This window comes from Schistocerca nitens, chromosome 12 (assembly GCF_023898315.1).
Source record: "Schistocerca nitens isolate TAMUIC-IGC-003100 chromosome 12, iqSchNite1.1, whole genome shotgun sequence".
NCBI classification, from domain to species: domain Eukaryota; kingdom Metazoa; phylum Arthropoda; class Insecta; order Orthoptera; family Acrididae; genus Schistocerca; species Schistocerca nitens.
Genome location: NC_064625.1, coordinates 24,979,187 through 25,006,144, shown reverse-complemented (window position 1 = coordinate 25,006,144; position 26,958 = coordinate 24,979,187).

Genomic DNA, 26,958 nt, shown 5'->3' with positions numbered 1-26,958 from the left:
GTTTTAGTGATGTCCATCCCAAATCCTGTATCTTTTCAGTGTCACTCTCTCCCATATTTCGCAAAAATACAAAACTTGCTGCCCTTCTTCGAACTTTTTCGATGTACTCCGTCTGTCTTATCTGGTAAGGATTCCACACCGCGCAGTAGTATTCTAAAAGAGGACGGACAAGCGTAGTGTAGGCAGTCTCTTAGTTGGTCTGTTACATTTTGTAAGTGTCCGCAGTCTTTGGTTAGCCTTCCCCACAACATTTTGTATGTGTTCCTCTCAATTAAAGTTGTTCGTAATTCTAATTCCTAGGTATTTAGTTGAATTTACGGCGTTTAGATTAGACTGATTTATCGTGTAACCGAAGTTTAACGGATTCCTTTCAGCACTCATATGGATGACCTCACAGTTTGTTATTTAGAGTCGATTGCCAATTTTCACACCATACAGATAAATTTTTAAATCGCTTTGCAATTTGTTTTGATTTTCTGATCAATTTACTAGTCTGTAAACGACAGCGTCATCTGCATACAGCCGGCCGCTGTGGCCGAGTGGTTCTAGGCGCTCCAATCCGGAACCGCGCTGCTGCTACGGTCGCAGGTGCGAATTCTGCCTCGGCATGGATGTGTCATGTCCTTAGTTAGGTTTAAGTAGTTCTAAGTCTAGGGGACTGATGACCTCAGATGTTAAGTCCCATTGTGCTTAGAGCCATTTGAACCAATCATCTGCATACAATCTGAGATGGCTGCTCAGATTTCTCCCAAATCGTTTATATAGATGAGGAACAGCAAAGGGCCTATAACACTATCTTGGGGAACGCCAGAAATCACTTCTGTTTTACTCGATGACTTTCGGTCAGTTACTACGAACTGTGAGCCCTCTGGCAGGAAATCACGAATCCAGTCGCACAGCTGAGAGGATATTCTATAAGCACGCAATTTCACTACAAGCCTCTTGTGTGGTGCAGTGTCAAAAGCCTTTAGGAAATCCAGAAATACAGAATCAATTTGAAATCCCTTGTCAATAGCACTCAGCGCTTCATGCGACTAAATGGTTCAAATAGCTCTGAGCACTATGGGACTTAACATCTGTGGCACCCCCTGCGGGTCCGGGGTAAGAACAGGCCCGAGGTATTCCTGCCTGTCGTAAGAGGCGACTAAAAGGAGTTTCAACCGGTTCGGGCTTCCATGTGATGGTCCCCCTTGGGGTTTGACCTCCATTTTTCAAAATTCTACAGAAGTACGAGCCTTTTGGGGAAGGACGCCTTACGTGGTGTACCACTGGTCCTCAGTGCACTAAGACCTTGGCACTCAGCATTGTAACGGCGTTGTAACCATACCCACTATTCCTCAAATTGGGCCTCAACGCCTGATGGGTTGTACAAGTTACGCCCATAGTGCGTCCCCATCTGCACCTACGATCATGATGGACTTTTCATGGCACCAGAAATCCAGCACGGTAGCCAGCCCGTTGTGGTGGGGTCATCATGTACCCTCTAGGTTGTAGCTCCCTGACAACACAGGGATCGTATTGCCGATACCTGAGCTGCACCCTCCCCACGTCGGCCAAGGAGTAGATGCCCGTCTCCTTGGGGCATCAGGACTCCCGGCAACGGTCATCCTGCCAGGTGGCCCTTGCTGAGGCTGGGTGGCGCCCGTGGGGAGAGTGCCTGGTCGGAGTGGGTGGTATCGGGGCGGACGTTTCGCAGATGAAACGTCAACACGTATCAGGTCGCTCTGCGGCCGCGTCTTTCAAAAGGAAAGGTACTGTCTCTGGTTCTGGTTCTCCTGCCCTTTCCCCCTTGGCCACTCCCTGGGAGGAGGGACAGGCCCGCCGGCTTGGGGCGAAGTACTTCCCCCGCTATTTGGTCTGTTCTCGAACCGATGGGGGGACGTTCGCCACCTCCAAGCCCATGTTCTTTGTTCAGCACATTGAGGACATCTTCGGGGAAATCGAGGCTCTCAGTAAAATGCGTTCAGGCTCCGTTCTTATAAAGACCACCTCCGCCACACAGTCGGCGGCGCTCCAGGCGTGCGACCGCCTAGGGGACATCCCAGTGTCCATTGTCCCGCATCTGGCACTAAATAGGACGCAGGGGGTTATTTTTCATCGGGACCTCCTGCTGCAATCTGATGAGGAGCTCAGGGCCAACCTGGAGCGCCGAGGCGTGCATTTCGTCCGGCGAGTCCAGCGCGGCCCCAAAGACCGTCGCATCGACACCGGGGCCTTTATCCTCGCCTTCGAGGGGGACGTTCTCCCGGAGAAGGTAAAGGTGATGTGCTACCGGTGCGACGTGCGACCTTACGTCCCGCCTCCTATGCGCTGTTTTCGGTGCTTGCGCTTTGGGCACATGTCGTCACGGTGTGAGGCTGAGCCCCTTTGTGGCGATTGTGGACGTCCTCTTCGTGAGGAACATACATGCATCCCACCACCTCGGTGCGTTAATTGTCCTGGCATCCACTCGCCTAGATCCTCAGACTGCCCCGCATATCAGAAGGAGCAGAAGATACAAGAACTCAAAACTTTGGATCGTCTCTCTTATTCTGAGGCCAGGAAGAAGTATGACCGCCTCCATCCCGTGCCGTTGACCACTTCGTTTGCCTCAGTTGTGTCCCCTCCTTCCGCAGTATCCTCACCCCTATCCTGTCCCCCCTCTGCCTCCTCCCCCCATCCGGGGTCTCTGCCTCCGCCTCCCAAATCCCTCCCTTCCACATCCTCCTCCCCCGTGGCCCCCGCCCCCTCTGCCCCAGGGGCCACCCTTCCTCCTACTCCTCTCCCCCCGCCACCTGAGAAGCGATCCTCTTCTCAGGCGTCCATCGGGGAAACGTTCTGGACCCCAGCTTCCGAGGTCCGGCGTTCCAAAACGGACCCCGCGCGTGAGGACCTTCTTCGGGTCCAGCCCACCACCCCTGTGCCTCCTCGGACTTCCAAGAAGGCCTCCAAGAAGAAGTCTCTATCCCCCTCTCCACCCCGGCGCGTTTCGTCTGACGCTCCATCCGTGAGTCGCTGCTCCCGGCCGTCCTCAGTTTCGCCGGGACGCTCTGCTGCCAGGCGCTCAGCTGGCCTCTCGTCGGCAAATGATGCTGCCCCTCCTACACCACCAGGGACAGAGGCCGCAGCTGGCGACGACTCGATGGAACAGGATCCGCCTCCCGCCGGTTGTAGCGTTGTTCCCTCGAAACCTGGCCCTCCGCGGCCGTCGAGGTGACCAGCTCTTCCCCCCGTCTCGTTCCCCCTCTTTTTTGACTAGCGATGGCCTTGTTTCATTGGAACATTAGAGGTATTCGATCTAATTGGGAGGAATTACAACTGCTCCTCCGCCTGCACTGTCCGCTCGTCCTTGGTCTCCAGGAAACCAAGTTGCGCCCGACTGACTGTATTGCCTTTACCCACTATACCCCGGAGTGGTATGACCTCACCCCTGTGGACGGTATCCCAGCTCATGGTGGGTTCATGTTGCTCGTTCGGGACGATGTCTATTACCATCCCATACCATTGACCACTCCACTACAAGCAATAGCTGTCCGTATTACTCTTTCTGCTTTTACTTTTTCAGTTTGCACCATCTACACTCCATCGTCATCCGCTGTTAGTCAGGCTGACATGATGCACCTGATTGTTCAGCTTCCCCCGCCGTTTTTATTGTTTGGCGACTTCAATGCCCATCATCCCCTTTGGGGCTCTCCTGCATCCTGTCAAAGAGGCTCACTCTTGGCGGATGTCTTCAACCATCTCAATCTTGTCTGCCTCAATACTGGCGCCCCGACTTTCCTCTCGGACTCTACTCATACCTACTTCCACTTGGACCTCTAGATCTGTTCTACCACTCTTACCCGTCGGTTCGAGTGGTATGTCCTTTCTGACACCTATTCGAGCGACCACTTCCCCTGTGTTCTTCGTCTCCTGCACCACACCCCATCCCCACGTCCTTCGAGCTGGAACATACCGAAAGCTGACTGGGCACTTTACTCCTCCCTGGCGATCTTTCCGGACCACGATTTTCTGTTGTGACAGTCAGGTCGAATACCTCACGGCTGTTATCATCAATGCTGCCGAACGTTCCATTCCTCGTACTACCTCTTCTTCACGTCGCGTTTCCGTCCCCTGGTGGAACGAGGCTTGTAGAGACGCTATCCGTGCTCGACGACGTGCTTTACGCACCTTTCGCCGCCATCCTACGTTGGCGAATTGTATTGGATACAAACGACTCCGAGCGCAATGCCGTAGAGTCATCAAAGACAGCAAAAAAGCTTGTTGGGCCTCTTTCACCAGCTCCTTTAACATTTTACTCCCTCTTCTGTCGTATGGGGTGGCCTGCGCCGGCTGTCGGGCATTAAGGCCCACTCCTCGGTACCTGGCCTGACCTCAGGTAATGAGGTCCTCGTTGATCCTGTGGCTGTCTCCAACGCCTTCGGCCGGTTTTTTGCGGAGGTTTCAAGCTCCGCCCATTACCACCCTGCCATTCTTCCCAGGAAAGAGGCAGAAGAGGCTCGGCGACCTTCCTTCCACTCGCTGAATCTGGAAACTTATAATGCCCCCTTTACTATGCGGGAACTCGAACGTGCACTTGCACTGTCCCGGTCTTCTGCTCCGGGGCCAGATGCCATTCACGTTCAGATGCTGGCACACCTTTCTCCGGCGGGCAAAAGCTTCATTCTTCGTACCTACAATCGCGTCTGGACCGAAGGTCAGGTCCCCATGCGTTGGCGTGACGCCGTCGTTGTTCCTATACCCAAACCCGGGAAGGATAGACACCTTCCTTCTAGTTACCGCCCCATTTCTCTTACAAGCTGTGTCTGTAAGGTGATGGAGCGCATGGTTCATGCTCGGTTAGTTTGGATTCTTGAATCTCGACGGCTACTTACCAATGTCCAATGCGGCTTTCGTCGCCGCCGCTCCGCTGTTGACCACCTTGTGACCTTGTCGACATTCATCATGAATAACTTTTTGCGAAGGCGTCAAACGGTAGCCGTGTTCTTCGATTTGGAGAAGGCTTATGATACCTGTTGGAGAGGAGGTATCCTCCGCACTATGCACAGGTGGGGCCTACGCGGTCGCCTGCCCGTTTTTATTGATTCCTTTTTAACGGATCGAAAGTTTAGGGTACGTGTGGGTTCCGTATTGTCCGACGTCTTCCTCCAAGAGAACGGAGCGCCTCAGGGCTCCGTCTTGAGCGTAGCCCTTTTTGCCATCGCGATCAATCCAATTGTGGATTGCATTCCGCCTAATGTCTCAGGCTCTCTTTGTCGATGACTTCGCGATCTACTGCAGTGCCCAGAGAACATGCCTCCTGGAGCGCTGCCTTCAGCGTTGTCTAGACAGCCTATACTCATGGAGCGTGGCAAATGGCTTCCGGTTCTCTGAAGAGAAGACGGTTTGTATCAACTTTTGGCGATATAAAGCGTTCCTTCCGCCATCCTTACATCTCGGTCCCGTTGTTCTCCCATTCCTGGAAACAACTAAGTTTCTAGGGCTCACGTTGGACAGGAAACTGTGTTGGTCTCCGCATGTCTCTTATTTGGCGGCCCGTTGTACATGTTCCCTTAATGTCCTTAGAGTTCTCAGTGGTTCATCTTGGGGAGCGGATCGCACTGTCCTGCTTCGCTTGTATCGGTCCATAGTCCGATCGAAGCTGGATTATGGGAGCTTCGTCTACTCGTCTGCTCGGCCATCCCTCTTACGCCGTCTCAACTCCATCCATCATCGGGGGTTACGTCTTGCGACCGGAGCATTCTATACTAGTCCCGTCGAGAGTCTTTATGCTGAAGCTGCCGAATTACCACTGACCTACCGGCGCGACGTACTGCTGTGTCGGTCTGCCTGCCGGCTGTTGTCTATGCCCGACCACCCCTCTTACCAGTCCTTCTTCGCCGATTCTCTCGACCGTCAGTACGGGTTGTATGTGTCTGCCCTGCTGCCCCCCGGAGTCTGCTTCCGTCGCCTGCTTCGACAATTGGATTTTGCCCTCCCTACCACCTTCAGAGAGGGTGAGAGCCCGACACCACCTTGGCTCCAGGCTCCGGTTCATATTTATCTCGACCTCAGCTCACTCCCGAAGGAGGGTACTCCGGCTGCAGTGTATTGCTCACGGTTTGTCGAACTTCGTGCTCGACTTGCCGGTCACACCTTTATTTATACCGATGGCTCCAAAACTGTCGATGGTGTCGGCTGTGCCTTTGTCGTCGGGGCCGCCACCTTTAAATACCGGCTCCTCGACCAATGTTCCAGCTTTACGGCTGAGCTTTTTGCTCTCCATCAGGCCGTTCAGTATGCCCGCCGCCACCGCCATTCATCGTATGTACTCTGCTCTGACTCACTCAGTGCTCTTCAGAGCCTTGGAGCTCCCTATCCGTTCCATCCTTTGGTTCAACGGATACAGCAGTCCCTCCATTCTTTCGCTGCTAATGGTTCTCCTGTCAGCTTTCTGTGGGTTCCCGGACATGTAGGAGTGCCTGGGAATGAGGCTGCGGATGCTGCAGCCAAGGCTGCAGTCCTCCTGCCTCGGCCAGCCTCCCATTGTGTTCCATCATCTGACGTTCGTGGGGATGTTTGTAAGAGGCTTGTGTCGTTGTGGTGGGATGCTTGGTCATCCCTCCAAGGAAACAAGCTCCGGGCAGTAAAACCGCTCCCAACTGCTTGGACAACCTCCTCCCGACCATCTCGGCGAGAGGAGGTCCTTCTGACCAGGTTGCGGATTGGGCATTGCCGGTTTAGCCACCGCTACCTGCTCTCCGGTGACCCAGCCCCGCAGTGCCCTTGTGGTCAGGCATTAACAGTGCGCCATGTTTTATTGTCGTGTCCCCGCTTTAGTCAATCTCGTGTTGTCCTGTCCCTGCCATCTGCTTCACCGGATATTTTAGCTGATGACGCTCGAGCAGCTGCTCGTGTTCTTCGTTTTATTACTTTGACTGGCTTGTCCAAAGACATCTAACTCTTTCACTTATTTTATCTGCATCTTTGTAAGAACTTTCTGGTGTCCCCCCCCCCCCCCCTCCCCCTTGAGTTTTACTAGCTTCTATGTGCTCTAACAATTGTGACTGGGCGCTAATGACCTCAGTAGTAGAGCGCCCTTAAACCCCACCAAGAAAAAAAAAATCTGTGGTCATCAGTCTCCTAGAACTTAGAACTACTTAAACCTAACTAACCTAAGGACATCACACACATCCATGCCCGAGGCAGGATTCGAACCTGCGACCGTAGCGGTCACGCGGTTCCAGACTGAAGTGCCTAGAACCGCACGGCCACACCGGCCGGCATGCGACTAAATATCAAGTTGTGTTTCACAAGAACGATGTTTTGTAAATCCATGTGGACTGTGTACCAATATACCATTTTCTTCAAGGTAATTCATAATGTTCAAACACGGTATATGTTCCACAATCCTCTTGCATATCGATGTTAACTATATGGGCCTGTAATTTAGTGGATTACTCCTACTACTTTCGTGGAATATTGGTGTGACCTGTGCAACTTTCCAGTCTGTGGGTACGGATGTTTCGTCGAGGGAACGGTAGTATATGATTGTTAAGTATAGAGCTATTGCATTAGCATACTCTGAAAGGAACCTAAGTGGTATACATTCTGGACCAGAAGACTTGCTTTTATTGATTTGTTTCACTACTCCTAGAATCTATACTTCTATGTCACTCATGTTGGCAGCTGTCATTGATTGATTCAAATTCTGGAATATTTACTTCGTCTTCTTTTGTGAAGGTATTTCGGAAAGCTGTGTCCAGTAACTCTGTTTTGGCAACACTATCTTAGATAGTGTAGCACTCAATGCTTCATGCGACTAAAGATCTAGTTGTGTTTCACAAGAACGATGATGCTGATGACTGTGATGATCTGCCATGAAACGTGATGCGTATCTAAGTATGCTGTGACTACGGGAGCATGGGTGCTAGTTATCCAGAAGCGTCCAGTTAAGCACTGTACGGTGAGGTTCGGCGTAAGAGTTGGAGATTGTTGGACTGGTACTGATTCCTTCCCGTTAGAAATTTGGCGCAGAGGTAACGCCAGACGTGTACGGAAGAGCTTCAGCCGAGAGAGCGTTGTCATGGTTTGAACGTGTTGCTGCCACTCAAGTTCTCAGCGCTTTATATTGGCGCCTATTTGTTCTGTCGAGGTGACTGTCAGGGGCAGGTCCATAAGAACCTCTGATATTTCGACAGGTGAACAGCCAGTCGGTTTCAAGAGAGATCGCATGCACGGCAATTTAGAGACCTGGCTGGCGCAGCCGTGGTTTTTGTAGTCTTGTACCGTAGGAAGCAAGGAAGAGCATATTGTTATACAACACAACTGCACACGTGGATTAAAACGGTTCTTTATGTACATGAAGAGATAGCTGCTACTTAACTTTAGTAGAGCCCGTGTGTTATGGTACAAGCTCATCCGTAATAGTCCTCTTGCAGACAATATCGGTAATCTACATCTACATCCATACTCCGGAAGCCACCTGACTGTGTGTGGCGGAGGGTACCTTGAGTACCTCTATCGGTTCTCCCTTCTATTCCAGTCTCGTATTGTTCGTGGAAAGAAGGATTGTCGGTATGCCTCTGTGTGGGCTCAAATCTCTCATTTTATCCTCATGGTCTCTTCGCGAGATATACGTAGGAGGGAGTAATACACTGCTTGACTCCTCGGTGAAGTTATGTTCTCGAAACTTCAACAAAAGCCCGTGCCGAGCTACTGAGCGTCCGTCCTGCAGAGTCTTCCACTGGAGTTTATCTATCATCTCTGTAACGCTTTCGCGATTACTAAATGACCCTGTAACGAAGCGCGCTGCTCTCCGTTAGATCTTCTGTATCTCTTCTGTCAACCCTATCTGGTACGGATCCCACACTGCTGAGCAGTATTCAAGCAGTGGGCGAACTAGCGTACTGTAACCTACTTCCTTTGTTTTCGGATTGCATTTCCTTAGGATTATTCCAATGAATCTCAGCCTGGCATCTGCTTTACCGACGATCAACTTTATATGATCATTCCATTTTAAATCACTCCTAATGCGTACTCCCAGACAATTTATGGAATTAACTGCTTCAAGTTGCTGACCTGCTATATTGTAGCTAAATTATAAAGGATCTTTCTTTCTATGTATTCGCAGCACATTACAGTTGTCTACATTGAGATCCAACTGCCATTCCCTGCACCATGCGTCAATTCGTTGCAGATCCTCCTACATTTCAGTACAATTTTCCATTGTTACAACCTCTCGATATACCATCATCCGCAAAAAGCCTCGGTGAACTTCCGATGTCATCCACAAGGTCAGTTATGTATATTGTGAATAGCAACGGTCCTACGACACTCCCCTGCGGCACACGTGAAATCACTCTTACTTCGGAAGACTTCTCTCCATTGAGAATGACATGCTGCGTTCTGTTATCTAGGAACGCATCAATCCAATCACACAATTGGTCTGATAGTCCATATGCTCTTACTTTGTTCATTAAATGACTGTGGGGAACTGTATCGAACGCCTTGCGGAAGTCAAGAAACACGGCATCTACCTGGGAACCCGTGTCTATGGCCCTCTGAGTCTCGTGGACGAATAGCGCGAGCTGGGTTTCACACGACCGTCTTTTTCGAAACCCATGCTGATTCCTACAGAGTAGATTTCTAGTCTCCAGAAGAGTCATTATACTCGAACGTAATATGGCTATTACAACTATTCTGGTCGCTATGTTCTATCGTAGTCGGTGATGTGAATAGAGCCCACACTGTAACGAACTGAGAGACGCCAAACTGGAATGAGAGTCAGTGACTGAAGCCCTCCGGTCAGCGGCGCTATATACGTAAATACGAGAGGGCGTTGCGGCGTGTTGCTTGTCGGCGTGTCTCTGGCCTCCTTCATGATAGGCACGCTTGATTCAGCGCCTACTATCAAACTTTGTGCTTCATCTTTGCCGACAGGTGTGCTGGCGACAGCTTACGCCAGCACAGTTTTACTCGTAGTTTAAAAACACACACACATTTCCTTGCTATCGTTGCTAATTGGGTGACAGTTCTATGCCTGTAACTCTACAACTGCACTTCACGACCTGTTGTTATGTGGAACAGTTTGCTCGATTCTACAGGCTGATTATTCTTAAGCTTTCGCTACTTGAGCTAGTGTGGACGGAAAACTGTTTACCGCATGGGACGCAGCTGTATAGGAGTGATGTTCAGACTGTGCTCTGCAGGATTTGCGTTGTTAGTAGTGTTAGTGTCACGACCTTCCGTTAGGCGCCGGTATGGTATGGCGACGTGGGGCTGAAACACAAGCATCAGTGTGCATCACAGCTGTCACCAGTCAACATGCGTCTGTAAAAGGTGAGCAGGGCTGTGCTCTTAAAGCTGTTTTATTAAAACAACAGCAACGGTGCTGTTGCCCTTCGCGATTTGGGAATTGCTCCGGCTGGAGGCTCATGACCAGTTCTGCCACAAATTCTTTAAGAAGTTACAGTTTCCGTGGCTGAGAATGTTGGACGATTTGTGCGATCTTCAAGCAGGGCACGGGCTGTATCACGACAGCTCAAAACTCCACGGTCTGCCGTTCGATAAGTGCTGCGAACGACTGTGAAATGGCATCTATATTATACCACTGGCCATTAAAATTACCACGCCAAGAAGAAATGCAGATGATAAACGGGTATTCATTGGACAAATATATTATACTAGAACTGACATGTGATTACATTTTCACGCAATTCGGGTGCATAGATCCTGAGAAATCTGGACCCAGAACAAGCACCTCTGGCCGTAATAACGGCCTTGATACGCCTGGGAATTGAGTCAGACAGAGCTTGGATGGCGTGTACAGGTACAGCTGCCCATGCAGCTTCAACACGATACCACAGCTCATCAAGAGTAGTGACTGGCGTATTGTGACGAGCCAGTTGCTCGGCCACCATTGACCAGACGTTTTCAATTGGTTAGATATCTGGAGAATGTGCTGGCCAGGGCAGCAGTCGAACATTTTATGTATCCAGAAAAGCCCGTACAGGACATACAACATGCGGTCGTACATTATCCTGCTGAAATGTACGGTTTCGCAGGGATCGAATCAAGGGTAGATCGACGGGTCGTAACACATCTGAAATGTAACGTACACTGTTCAAAGTGCAGTCAATGCGAACAACAGGTGACAGAGACGTGTAACCAGTGCCACCCCATACCATCACCCCGGGTGATACGCCAGTGTGGCGATGACGAATACACGCTTCCAATTTGCGTTCACCGCGACGTCGCCAAACACGGATGCGACGATCATGATTCTCTAAACAGAACTTAGATTCGTCCGAAAAAATGACGTTTTGCCATTTGTGCACCCAGGTTCCTCGTTGAGTACACCATCGCAGGCACTCCTGTCTGTCATGCAGCTTCAAGGATAACCGCAGCCACGGTCTCCGAGCTGATAGACGATGCTGCTGCAAACGTCGTCGAACTGTTCGTGCAGATGGTTGTCGTCTTGCAAACGTCCCCATCTGTTGACTCAGGGATCGAGACTTGGCTGCACGATCCGTTACAGCCATGCAGATAAGATGCCTCTCATCTCGACTGCTAGTGAACGAGGCCGTTGGGATCCAGCACGGTGTTCCGTATTACCCTCCTGATCCCACCGATTCCATATTCTGCTAACAGTCATTGGATCTCGACCAACGCGCGCAGAAATGTCGCGATACGGAAAACCGCATTGGCGATATGCTACAATCCGACCTTTATCAATCATCGCAAACGTGATGGAACGCGTTTCTCCTCCTTACACGAGGCATCAAAACAACGTTTCACCAGACAACGCCGGTCAACTGCTGTTTGTGTATGAGTAATCGGTTGGAAACTTTCCTCATGTCAGCACGTTGTAGATGTTGCAACAGGCGCCAACCTTGTGTGAATGCTCTGAAAAGCTAATCATTTGCATATCACAGCATCTTCGTCCTGTCGGTTAAATTTCGCGTCTGTAGCACGTCATCTTCGTGGTGTAGCGATTTTAATGGCCAGTAGTGTAACTTCACATTACCCACCAAATTTTGCCACGTGACGCAGACATTCCAGTAGACTTTGCTCTTATGTTTCTTGCAGGGGCTGAAGTTGACGTGGCCTTGGAAGATTGTGCGGAACGATGGAGCACATTTTACGCTCACTGGGGCAGTGAATACTCAAAGGTTGACGCAATTGGGCATTATGAACGTTAGCGGTGACAAAGTTCCCCCACAGAGTGAACGCGTCACTGTGGGGTGTGACTTTACGTCACAGCTCACGATTCGTCCATTTTTCTGTGAGGAATTCGGACCCCGGGGACCAAGGATATGCAGTGTGAACGGTACACACGTTACTCTAATCTACTTCACCAATTTGTGGTCCATGCTCTCCGGGAGGGACACGCTTTCGACTCGTCCTGTTTTGAGGCGCGATGGATCTTCAACACACGTTGCTTGTGAGTTGACTCGGTTACTCCGTAACACATCTGGAGATACAGACTCATTGGCCAATGGTTCCAAACTGCGTGGCCACAAAGTTCTTCAGATTTGAACCAGTGTTATTTCTGACTGTGGGGCTACCTGAATGACAGTGTTTATGAACGGGGCTCTGGTGACTCAAGATGAACATAGCGAGGGAGGTAGACAACATCCTACCTGAGATGTTTCGCGCAGCAGTAGAGCAATCTCTGGTGCGGTTCCAGGCTGCTATAGATGCAGGTGGTTGTCTCATTGAGCAACGTTCGGAGCTTGGAACGTAAACATAGTACGCAGTTAACAAATGTTACCCACGCGTGTGGAAATTAAACTGTGTCATCTTCTGCTTGTCCTTAAGAATGTTTCCACAAACTATCATTGTCCTACGATCACCTCGCTTTTCGGCGGGGCGCTTCAAGCAGCCATTGGCGAGGGACGTAGCGCGGTGGTTCGCAGACACGACCCGCATGGTTCAAACCTGCGTCCGGCCACCTGATTTTGGTTTTCCGTGGTTTCCCTAAATTGCTTCAGACAAATGCCGGGATGGTTCCTTCGAAAGGGTAGGGCCGGTTTCCTTCTCCATCCTTGCCTAAACCGAGCTTGTGGTCCGTCTCTAACGACTTCGTTGTCGACGGGACGTTGAACACCAGTCTCCTCTCCCTCCCTCCTCATGTAGCCACTGTTTAGTTGTAAGTATCCTCCCTGTCTCCTACACGGTCACTGCTATGATCATATTGTCAGCTTTTTTCTGTTACGACGTGTGTAACGGGTTAAGAAAAATGTACGTCACAAATTTCAGGACACATTCTTCACACGCAGACGAAAAAATCGTGTTATGCGAACATGGGTATGGAAACGCTTTGTTTCTATGTTACATCTCATTTTCTCCAACGAGTTTCAACGAGATCGGATTGTAAATTTTCACGATCGGCATGTACGGGCGGACATCTGTCCTCACGCAACTGTTGAAGCAAGTCATCAGCAAAGATTTTCTGACAGTGTTTGGGTATACATTGTTGGTGAATGTTTGGTAGGGCCTCACTGGTTCAACGGGCAAAAAAAAAAAAAAGTTCAAATGGCTCTAAGCACTATGAGACTTAACATCTGAGGTCATCAGTCTCCCAGAACTTAGAAGTACTTAAACCTAACTAACCTAAGGACACCAGAGACATCCATGCCAGAGGCAGGATTCTAACCTGCGACCGATCAGCAGCGCGGTTCCGGACTTAAGCGTCTAGAACCGCTCGGCACAGCGGCCGGGCAACGGACAAGTTGTCATAAATTCGTAGAGAATGTTCTACCAGATCTATTGGCAGATGTGATTTAAGCTGCACGAGAAAACATGTATTTAATGCATTTTAGTGTTAATGTCCATCAGCTTGGTAATAACAGATTCGGTAACGGATAGATAAGTAGAGATGCACCAATTGGCTCGCTTCCAAGCTCTCCGGACCCAAATCCTCTGGACTTTTATTTGTGGGGGCATTTGAAAGCCCTTGTGTATGGAACACCAACACAAGATAGTCTCCGTGCCCCTATTATGGAAGCCTAATACTTCAAGGATTCACCAGCGCATCCGAGATACACTACGACGGCCGGCCGGAGTGGCCGAGCGGTTCTAGGCGCTACAGTCTGGAACCGCGCGACCGCTACGGTCGCAGGTTCGAATCCTGCCTCGGGCATGGATGTGTGTGATGTCCTTAGGTTAGTTAGGTTTAAGTAGTTCTAAGTTCTAGGGGACTGATGACCTCAGAAGTTAAGTCCCATAGTGCTCAGAGCCGTACACTACGACGGAGGGCTGCTGCATGCACCAGTGGCCATGGAGGGCTTACTGAACTCCTGCTGTGAGGAAGAGTTGCATGTCGTATGCTGGTTCATTCAGTTCGTGTGTGTTTCCCGTGATTAATCAGTCGGAGAAAATGAGTTGTAACATCGAAACAAAGCGTTCCCATTCCCATGTTCATATAATATGATTTATTCGTTTACGTGTGAGGAGTGTCCTGCAATTTGTGCCGTACATTTTTGTTACACACTGTGTAGGAGGTGTATCTGTATAGAGTGTGGCTGCAACAGCGAAAATCATTTCTAGTTTCAAATTGTGGTTTCCTTTGTTTCAGGTAAGAACGGACGAAAGGGTGCTGCCAGCGGCAACTTGCTGTCGTGATTTGTGTAAGTGTTGTGGATCCAGATGGATCTAAATTTTGAGAGCACATGACCTGTAATTATTTTGACAGTTTAGAAATGTCGAGGTTCTCATCCCTGTTTTCTCGTTTTTTTTTTTTTTTTCAACTGTTTGAGCAGTGCGAAAACGAGACTTCCTAGAATTTACACAAGGGATTTTTGTCCAAATTTTCATAGCCGAACTAAGAGTTGGAAATTGACAGATGAGGTATCAGATTCAGCAGCGTGAGGTCTACTTTTGCAAAAATGACTTAGTAATCAGAATAAACTTAAATAAATAAGAAAAAATTTAATTAGTAATTTGAGGAAGAATTGAACTGCTGGTAGGGACTAGTATTTTATGATAAAAAGTTACATTACTGTAGAAACTGCGGAATTCTTTCATGTTGCAAAAATAAAATAAAAATCAACTTACAGGATAAATTGAAACCCCTCTGCTTTCTATTTATCTGTATAGTCTTAGTAATAATATAACACTGATTGACATTTCAATGTGTTATACTCTTGCGTTATGAACAAAACTTGAAAATAGAATAAATAAACTGTCAAATGTTTTGTGAAATGATGTGTCTAAGGTTAAGAAAGGAAATACATTTAGAAACATTTGACGCGCCTCATTGGTTGCTAATGATTTCAATCATCATTCAGACGTGATAATGATTTCAGCCATCATTCAAACGTAATCATTAGTCAAAGGTGCGTCAAACCTTTCTCTAATTTAATGTTTTCTTACCTTTAGACCGCCGGCCTGAGTGGCCGAGCGGTTCTAGGCGCTTCAGCTTGGACCGCACGTTCGCTACGGTCGGAGGTTCGAACCCTGCCTCGGGCATGGATGTATGTGATGTCCTTAGGTTAGTTAGATTTGAGTAGTTCTAAGTCTAGGGGACTGATGACCTCAGATGTTAACTCCCATAGTGCTCTGAGCCATTTGAACCATTTACCTTTAGACAAATCGGCTCACACAACACTTCGCCGGTTTTTTAAATTTTTTATGTTTCTTGTTCTCACCACATTGGAGTAAACAGTATTCCCTAACAGGCTACATTTAGACGGATGGATTTCATGTATAGCACTTTTATTTTCTCAAGTCCGTCTTGATCACATAGCTTTCTTTACACTTTATGACCGGTTTCGGCTTATCGCCATCTTCAGATCGTTAAAATATTCTGATATAAATCACCGTTAAGTTAAATAGGTGCTTCAATGATGACGATGATTTATATCAGAAGATTTTAACGATCTGAAGACGGCGATAAGCCGAAACCGGTCATAAAGTGTAAAGAAATCTATGTGATCAAGACTGACTTGTGAAAATAAAAGTGCTAAAAATAAAATGACCGCGGACTCGTATACAGACTTTATGTCTTCAATTGATATGATTTCATTTAATGTCCCTGTACCGCTGCATTATCAGTGGGGTTCATGTAGCAGTTTCCTGGAGGTCCAGAAATAAGCTAGCATTACGAATAAAACACACACTTTTGTGGCTTTTCTTTATTTCCTCCTTTTCTCGGTTGTTCGAGCTATTATTAATTAGTAAGGCTGCTTACTAAGCAGTAGATAATTCCTAAGAGACTGAAAACTTTCACGCTATCGGTTCATACTGAGTACATGTGTCTGAAGCGGCATGTCCCCGCCTATCAGTTGGGCTAAAATCGCCCTGTAAAACATTCTCTTATCTCTAGGGATTAACCGAAAAAGGAACACTCACAATCTTCCGCAGGAGCTACAATTCTGTGTGTTGTTTTGGCATATCTCGCCACTTGTTGGAAGATTCAGAAGCTTTACTAAGGGTACAAGGTAAGCTCTCCAGCTTGGGGCTCCAGGCGGTCAAGTGTGGTACGTGTCGATGGATGAAACGCAGTACCCGAGTTTGAACTCGTCGTATCAGATTTTCCGTACCTGTTACTAAACTGTCATCAAAAGATGTGCCTTGGTGGGAGAGAGAAATTGGCGACCAGGTTTGCAGTAGTGGTCTTGAAATGTCTCTGTTGGATTCCTTTCATGTTAATTTCTTAAATCTGTTGTCATTTACGGCATAAATTCCTCTTCTAAATTTACTGTGGTGTTTCTGACTATCTGGGAGGAGACTGAGCAGTGAAACGTGTTACTTTTACACATAAACAAGAACGATCTCTCATACTACTACACTTTAAAACACAGTTTATATGTAATTCATGTCACACAGCCTCATACAGAACCTACATCCGCTTTCTTTTGTATATGGTATATGATAAGATACTGTCATCCCCCTTCCCTTCTGTGTGAAAGGATGAATGAGCAAATGTATTTCTAGTTGCATGCTTGTGGTAGCAGACAAGCCTGTCTGCTAGAGAACAGTTGGACCAACGTCGGAACAGGTAGCTACGCTTTCTAAAAGCAGAGAGGTTTCAATTCTTAGTATGGTCCTGTCCGTCCCTTGTCATGTTGGTATAGGAAGCTACTCCTCTGGCCACTTCCGTTTGTATTTGGGAAGCACGCTCGGTAGGAGCGCAGGTCAGTCTGTCCGCGTCGAGCGTCTGAAGTGGTAAGATCTCAGTGGTAAGATCTCAGCCTAACTGAAAATTTAATCACCTTTATTTCAGGTTTAGATCTAAAATATCTAATGTTAACTTAAACTGCAATGCAGTGTAATTCGAGTGTGAAGTTCAGAATATCTTCCAGTAGTTGCTTTGTCACTACCTTGTGAGTAAAGTGGAACCACGTGTTGATGATCCGTAACTCTAACTAAGATCATCAATCTTAAATGCGAATGTGCGTGAGATTATAACATCTCTTCTTGACAATATTTTTCGATATAGCAACTTTTCTTTATGTTCAAGCCACGTGGGGTGTACTTTGAGACCAGTACCACGTGCTTATACAATTGTTTGACCCACCAGGCTAATAGTAAGACAATAGTAATCAGTTCGAGGTCTTTCTTTTGTAAATTGCGTTTCGATGTAATTTACTTTAATTATCAAAATTATTGTGGAGTTACACTCTTTGTGTAAACCAAGTTGACCACGTGAGGCATGTGGTGTAATAATCAAAGTAGCCCTCAGCTATTCTTTTCAGGAAGATTTCACAGAGAGTTAGTATGGATTTAGTATACCAGTGTGTGGTAATTTCATGACAGACAGGATTGCGCTACGAACGTAACTTCTTTGGATGAAAATTGAATCGGTTGGTTGGGGTTAATTTCCTCTTGCATATGTTTCAACGTTCTTCGTCTGTTATTTTATGAATGCAGTGTTGTATGCAGTCTCCCAATCTTGGCTCCATTTTGATGTGTTCCGTAAGATTACAAACTCACATTTTCACAATCCTATATAAGGCACCATTTTAGTTATGAATCAGGTTTAATATGCTGAAATTTTAACGGAACAATGATCAATGTTAAAATAAATGTCCAAATATAAACTGATTTATTTCTTTTTATTTAAATTCTCTTTATATATATATATCACCGGTTGTCGTAAGATGACTATGAAAAGATTATAGTTAATGTTAGTCTGGTTGGGAATTTGGTAAGCTAGACTGGATACCTGGTTAAACAGTTGCTCAGTAGTGCAAGGATAACTTCCCCAGATAGCTTACAGCTTTTAACCCGCTTTTATTGTCTTGAATATCAGCACCGCTTTCAGAACAACTTAATAGATCAACTTTACAGTCTTTGGTCGGGGAAATGGCAGCAGTACTTGCAAACGGCCCTCCTTGTCGCTGTTCCAGACCCAGAGATTTGTCATAGGAGTAACTCCACCCACAAGCTGACGGTAGCTCCACCTACAGCTTGACATGTTCGGTGATCTTTCATTGCCTTTGTCACTTGAAGAAGGCTGGCTGTTCACCTGTCGAAATGTCGGCTCCATTCCCGTAAGTTGTTTCGACATTCGATTCGCCGGGAGGAGCTCGATTTTCACAGACCAACATCGACTTTCGGCCATGCCCGTGCGGTGGCTGTGGATTGCCCTCCCACGCGCAAGTGTAAAACGCCGTCTCAGCCCAGTAGTGGCATATCCAGCAAAGAAGATGATTTTTGTGCGCAGTCTGGGTCCACGCCGCAGATTTTTTTCTGAAAACGTTGGGATAAAATTATAACTGTTCAATTATCAAGCTCATTAATACTCTGCACTGGTTCCCCGGAGTAATATGATGGTTACAGAATTAGACTGTCGCTGGTCGCTGTATGTCCCATTAGCTCAGTCAACTAAAACCAGAAATGCTCGAATAGGGGAAAAAATTGTGCAGCCGAAACTTGCTCAGTCAAGCTTGGGAGACGATCTACATCTGCATACACATACACACTCTCCAAGCCACCATAAGGTGCATGGCAGAGAGTGCCTTGTACCACTATCAGTCATTTCCTTTCCTGTTCCACCCACAAATGGAGCGAGGGAAAAACGACTGTTCATATGCCTCTGTACCAGCCCTAATTTGTCTCATCTTATATTCGTGGTCCGTATGCGAGATACACCTTGGCGGCAGTAGAATCATTCGACAGTCAGCTTCAAATGTCGCTTCTCTAAAGTTTCTCAATGGTGTTTTTCGACAATAACGTCGCCTTCCGTCCAGGGATTCTCATCTGAGTTCGTGAAACATCTCTGTAATTCCCGAAACATCTCTGTAATACTTCGTGTAACTCGAGCCTACCGGTAGCAAATGTAGCAACCAGCCTGTGAATTGCTGCGGTGTCTCCTTCCGGTCCCAGCGGATGGAGATCCCAAACGCTCGAGCAGTACTCAAGAATGGGTCGCACCAGCGTCCTACCTGCCGTCTCCTTTACAGGTGAACCACGCTTTCATAAAATTCTCCCAATAAACCGAAGTCGACCCTTTGCCTGGCCCACTGCAATACTTACGTGATCGTTCCATTTCGCATCACTTTGCAACACTGCGCCCAGAAATTTAACCTGTTTGACTGTGCTAAGCAGCTCACTACTAATAATTATTCGAACATTACGAGTTTATTTTTCCTATTTATCTGCATTAACTTACATTTTTCTACACTTAGAGCTAGCTGCCAAGTACAAATTTTGTCCAAGTCATCTTGTATCCTCGTACAGTCACTCAACTTCTTTCCGTACACCACAGCATCATCAGCAAACAGCCGCAGTTTCTTGCTCATTCTGTCAGATCATTTATGTACACATAAAATGTTGTTCTTGTTGTGGTCTTCAGTCCAGAGACTCGTTGGATGCAGCTCTCCATGCTGCTCTATCCTGTGCAAGCTTCTTCATCTCCCAGTAACTACTGCAACCTACATCCTTCTGAATCTGTTTAGTGTATTCATCTCTTGCTCTCCCTCTACGATTTTTACCCTCCACGTTGCCCTCCAGTACTAAATTGGTGATCCCTTGATGCCTCAGAATATCCCCTACTAACCGATCCCTTCTTCTAGACCAGTTGTGCCACAAACTTCTCTTCTCTCCAATTCTGTGCAACACCTCCTCATTACGTGATCTACCCACCTAATCGTCAGCATTCTTCTGTAGCACCACATTTCGAAAGCTTCTATTCTCTTCTTGCGTAAACTGTTTATCGTCCACGTTTCACTTCCATACATGGCTACACTCCATACACTCAGAAAATAATAGGGGTTATATCGGAGTTCCTTGGGTGTTCCTGACGATACCCGTGTCTCTGATTAACACCCGCAGCGGAGACCAACATGTTGGATTCCCTTACTTATGAAATCTTCTCCTCGTCACTCACATATCTGGAGACCTATTCCACGTGCTCGTACCTTCGGTAATAGTGTGCAGTGAGGCACTGTGTCAACTGCTTTCATAAATCTGCGAATATAGACTCTGCCTGTGTGCCCTGCATCCATGTTCGCAGGATCTCACGTGAAAAAAGGGCAAGCTGAGTTGCGGACGAGCGATGCTTTCTATATCCGTGTTGATTTGCGGACTGTATTTACTCGAACTGAGAATATGTTCAAGAATTCTGTAGCAAACCGAGGTCAAGGATATTCGTCTATAATTTTACGAGTCCGTTCTTTGATCCTTCTTACATGCAGGAGTCATCTGCGGTTTCTTTCTTTTTTTTTCTTTCTTTCAGTCGCGTGGGACTCGGCGCTTGGCGAGAGATATGCAATGAATGAGAGAAAGAGATTAAGGGAAGAACAAAATTTTATATTCCGTCGATGTCGAGGTCAACAGGTACTGACGTCATCTAGACCGATGAAGTAATTGGGAGAGAGGGAATTTTATATTCGTGACGCACAGCATTTGATGCGCCCGTTCAGATGTGACATGCATGTTGTTACGCTAGGACACAACCAACCCCATCCTCCCCCCCCCCCCCCCCCATCCTTGGCGCTAGAACATGTGAGGTGTTACCGCGTGTATCGGCTGCAGGACAGTTATTTTTTTACGAGTACAGTAGACGCGGTGAAAGCTGACACGCCCAGGGCGTCGCTGTTGGCGGAATTTTCCGCGTGACTCAGCTGCCGTTGTCTGTACGTTACCCCCTATCACAGTTGCAACACCGCACGGTAGTCGGCAGAGATCAGTGAAATAGAGTCCGGATATGGCCTGTAATGGTATAACGGGACTGTTGGCTGCACCAGTCAGTGATACGGGCGGTGTGAATAAGGTTCATCCGATTACAGGAGACTCTGGAGATAGAAACTTGGGCAGGTCTTAGCTTACACATCGAAACTGGAAGTTCACTTCGGCGCCAGTTGTTTGTTGCGCGTTAATGTGTTGTGGTTGCCGTTAGAGGTCTGCCTGATACAGCCAGCTCATCCATCGAGTAGACACATCGATGAAACGACAACAGAAGGCGTTTTGCGTTCACCGACTGTTCGGGCGCAGTTCAAGTTAGAGCTGTGCGGGATGACTTTCATGCATGTGCTACTGCTCAAAGCATTCGGCGACGAGACGAGCGGTTTCAAGATTTTGTCTATTCATGTAAACCTTGAAACGTCCCCTTCGCAAAAAAATTATGAATTACTGTGCTGGTAAACCCCTTACGTTATTTGATTTTCAAACAGCTGAGCAAAACTGAACATACTCAGACATTTCTCTCTTTAATTATTCTGATCAACACTATACCGACAAACAATATTTTTTTTTAGCTCAACGCAATCTGACTTTCAATAATCCCTACAAAAGAATGGCCCTGACTAACAATAACCTACACCTTTCATGAATCACTTACCTCACAAAAATCTTCGTTAGTCGAACTACTGCAATACAGCGAGCGCCAATGTTGTTGTTGTTATGGTCTTCAGTCCTGAGGCTGGTTTGATGCAGCGCTCCATGCTACCCTATCCTGTGCAAGCTTCTTCATCTCCCACTACCTACCGCAAGCTACATCCTTCTGAAACTGTGTAGTGTATTCATCTCTTGGTCTCCCTCTACGATTTTTACCCTTCACGCTGCCATCCAGTACCAAATTAGTGATCCCCTGATGCCTCAAAACATGTCCTACCAACCGATCCCTTCCCCTAGTCAAGTTGTGCCACAAACTTCTCTTCTCCCCAATCCTATTCAATACCTCCTCATTAGTTATGTGATCTACCCACCTTATCTTCAGCATTCTTCTGTAGCACCACATTTCGAAAGCTTCTTTTCTCTTTTTCTCTAAACTATTTATCGTCCATGTTTCACTTCCATACATGGCTACACTCCATACAAGTACTTTCAGAAACGACTTCCTGACACTTAAATCTACACTCGATGTTAACAAATTTCTCTTCAGAAACGCTTTCCTTGCCACTGCCAGTCTACATTCTATATCCTCTCTACTTCGACCATCATCAGTTATTTTGCTCCCCAAATAGCAAAACTCCTTTACTACTGTAAGTGTGTCATTTCTTAATCTAATTCCCTCAGCATCACCCGACTTTATTCGACTATATTCCATTATCCTCGTTTTGGTGTTGTTGTTGTTCATCTTATATCCTCCTTTCAAGACACTGTCCATTCCGTTCAACTGCTCTTCCAAGTCCTTTGCTGTCTCTGACAGAATTACAATGTCATCGGCGAACCTCAAAGTTTTTATTTCTTCTCCATGGATTTTAATACCTATTCCGAATTTTTTTTCGTTTCCTTTACTGTTTGCTCAATATACAGATTGAATAACATCGGGGAGAGGCTACAACCCTGTCTCACTCCCTTCCCAACCACTGCTTCCCAATACTGCCAGCTAAATAAAGGATTCTAAGTACTGAAGGCACTAACTACTGATATGCATATAGTTAGCATATGAAAGATTTTGATAGAGAACAAACAATATATATATATATATATATATATATATATATATATATATATATATATATATATATATATATGCACACAGCACAGCCAGTTATTTTCATACAGAGCGCTACGTGACGTTACCAACATAAAAACCTAAACAGCCTAATTTGAACATAGCTGCTAAGGTTCAGTGACCGTGTCAGAATTATATTGGAACAAATAAGCCCTCGGTCACAAATATTAAGTCAAAATTGACCTGGTTTCGACGCTATTATGAGCGTCGCCTTCAGAATTAGACTAACTGTTCTAAAACATATTAAGTATATAATGCTGGGTGATCAAAAAGTCAGTATAAATTTTAAAACTTAATAAACCGCGGAATAATGTAGATAGAGAGGTAAAAATTGACACACATGCTTGGAATGACATGGGGTTTTATTAGAAGCAAAGAAAAGTATTGCTAGACGCGTGAAAGATCTCTTGCGCGCGTCGTCGTCGTTTGGTGATGATCGTGTGCTCAGCCGCCACTTTCGTCATGCTTGGCCTCCCAGGTCCCCAGACCTCAGTCCGTGCGATTATTGGCTTTGGGGTTACCTGAAGTCGCAAGTGTATCGTGATCGACCGACATCTCTAGGGATGCTGAAAGACAACATACGATGCCAATGCCTCACCATAAATCCGGACATGCTTTGCAGTGCTGTTCACAACATTATTCCTCGACTACAGCTATTGTTGAGGAATGATGGTGGACATATTGAGTATCTCCTGTAAAGAACATCATCTTTGCTTTGTCTTACTTTGTTATGCTAATTATTGCTATTCCGATCAGATGAAGCGCCATCTGTCGGACATTTTTTAAACTTTTTTTTTTTTTGTTCTAATAAAACCCCATCTCATTCCAAGCATGTGTGTCAATTTGAATAAATCAAGGAATAATGTAGATAGAGAGATACAATTTTCAAATTTATACTGACTTTCAGATCATCCGGTACATTAATAAAATTAAAGTTTATACTGACTGGAAAAAGATGCAGTACTTGCAAGTCACATATTAAAAAAGATCTTTACATTAGTTATTTTGCAGGTTTCCTCCGATAGAATATGAGCGAGAAACTATGGTGACTGCTTGTTAAAAGTTCCGATTGAAGTCGTATACGGCTGTTGGTGCGTTGATTTGTTAGCGTACGTTCAATGTAGCGCTCGGTTGTGTATAGATCACCGAGGTCACTCATAGAATAGGAACATCGCTGGAGTGAGCATTGTGTTCTGCGCGAGTTGTCAACATTAAGCCACATTAAGCTGGAATTGTCGCGTGATCTCGGGATGACGCTGTTTGTTTGAGGCCAATTCACATTGGCCTTCAGGTCACGTTAAAACATTCCACAGTGCATTTCAAACGGCGGCAGTCACATAGCTCGTCAACTAACAGTCGCGTGACGTCACATCATCACACGTCAAGGGTTCTCGGGAAGACAGTTTCGACGGTGTGGTCGTCTGCTAACATTAACCTATTTGGATCAGCTGCTGCATGGGGGACAAGCCGTCGGCTTTGACCAATGACGTCATAGTTTACTCATTAATGTCTTTATTTTCGAACCGTAGACAATAAATCGGTTATCTTCTGTGACGTAGCGTCATCATTGTAAAATGAAATAAATGAATGCCTTTTTAAAAGACAGGACTAGACATTGAGTACGATTTTTGTCGCTTGCATTAAATCATTTGTTCGTTCTAATTCATTCGGTACAATCTTAGTCAGTTTGAGATAGTTTGTAATAATTGTTTTTCATACTGGACAATTTTTACTTTTTGTTTTTAGGTATGGATTTATCCATTTCTATGAATATGGAAGATTTGAAGCAGTCAACTGAAGTACGGGATACAAATTTTACAGTTGTCGCTTTTTTTCTGCCATCGGTAGGAGTACTATTTGTACGACGGTTTTCAGTCGATACTAGTACTACCGATGGTGAAAATACTGGTATACGAAAAGTTTGTATTCCGTACTACATTCGGCCTATATAGATCGACTGAAGAATAGTGCTAGCAAAGACGAGAAAATCGGCATACGTAACATTGGCGTCCTGTACCATATAGCTCAACTGAAGTATGGGCAACAAATTTTATCAATGTTGGGTTGTTCGCCTTCGCTAGCACTAACAACCTTTTCTTCAATTGAAGTACGGATACAAATTTCTGTTGTAGGTTATTTCGCCGTCGCTAGTACTACTACGATAATTATCAGTCGATACTATTATATCGGGGCCGAAAAAAAATTTCAGTCCCATACTTCAGTTAACGCGATAAGAAAAATTGTAAGCGGTGCAGACACGCACGGAGGATGACGCTAGCGAAGATATGGGCTGCAAATGGAGAAATCCGTTGAGATAAGCGGCTTTGACAAAGGACAGATCACTATTACATAGAGGCTGTGAACGAGTATCTCGAAAACGGCGAAGTTGGTTGAACGTCTACGTGTTATTGTCGTGAGAAGCTACAGAAAGAGGTAGGACAGCGAAACTACCACTAGACGCTGAATGGTTGGAAATCCTCGACTCTCTCCAGAACGTGGGATTCGGAAGCTTGTCTGCTCTCCAAGGTAGGATCGATGGTGGTTTGTGGCATCTCTGATGAAAGATCACAATGCTGGTGCACGCACAAGTGGGATAAATGTATTAAAGTTATGGCTCTAAATGGCTCTGAGCACTATGGGACTTAACATCTGTGGTCATCAGTCATTGAAGTTATGGCGATTACTTTTGAAGTAACATATATGCGTTGTCTGTTCTTTCGCATATGTCCAGATGAACAGATACCATTTGTTAATTTTAATTTTAATAATCAACAGCCTCAGTTGCGCCGTTTACCTAGAATTCACCTAGGTTTCAGTCGGGATAACGCAACCTTCTTCAGAATAACAGTAACTACCGTTTGTCCATAGTGGAGATCGTCAAGCTAAAACTACAAAACCATAAATTATCGTCAGACTATAAAACTTATCTGGAACTAGTTCCAGTACAACATTCGTGGCTGCCGCATCGCGGTCGCGAAGTGGGACCGAGGCAGTTCCAGATAAGTTTTTACAGTCTGACGATAATTTATGGCTTTGTAGTTTTAGCTTGACGATGTCCACCACTATGGACATACGGTAGTTACTGTTAATCTGAAGAAGGTTGGGTTATCCCAACTGAAACCTAGGTAAATTCTAGGTAAACGGTGCAAGTGAGGCTGTTGATTATTAAAATTAAAAGTAATATTTATACAGTTGCTGACAGGGCCGCGAAATGTTAAAGATATTTAAGATACCACTTGGATCCATTTTTTCGGAGCACACCGTTGGTCGGACATTGTCGAACACGGAGCTCTCGAGCAGACCATCCCTGCCTGTTCACATGTCGACCCAACGACGTCATCAGGTACGATTCCAGTGGGCACGGGACCATGGGGATTCGACCGTCGATCAATGGAAACGAGTCGGGTCTTCCAGTGAATCACATTTTTGGTACACTAGGTCGATGTTCCTCTCCACGAACGGCGGCTCGAAACGCTACGGACGCAGGCTGGTGGTAGCAGTATTATGCTAGGGGAGACATTCTCGTGCGCTTGCATGGAGCCCGTAGTCGTAATCGAAGACACGCTGACAGCTGCAAACCGCCTACATCCCTTCACGCTTGATGTCTTCCCCGACGGCTGTCTCGTCTTTGAGCAGCATAACTGTCCGCGTCTCGGAGCCTGGACCGTACTACAGTGCTTTGAGGACCATTAAAGTGAACTCAGGTTGATGTCTCGGTGACCAAATTCGACAAATGTAAATCCTATGGAACCCATCTGGGTCGCTATCGGGCTCCATTACCTACCAACAGACTGTCGGACCTCTGCTTAATAGATTGTTTGTCCGTTTTTCGAACGAAATACATGACTGATTCTGTATATCAGGTTGTCACGATGGGTTGGCTTATGAGCGTATACGCGCACCGGAGTAGCGCTACGTTACATATACGAGGTGTGCCAATAAAGTAATTAGACTGATGTGAAAAAAAATGTTGCTTACCGTTTTACTCAAATTTAGTGTTGTCTCCTTCAAAGTACACAGAATTGCTACACCAAGAAACAATGCAGTTATTCATTGGACAAATATATTATACTAGAACTGACGTGATTACA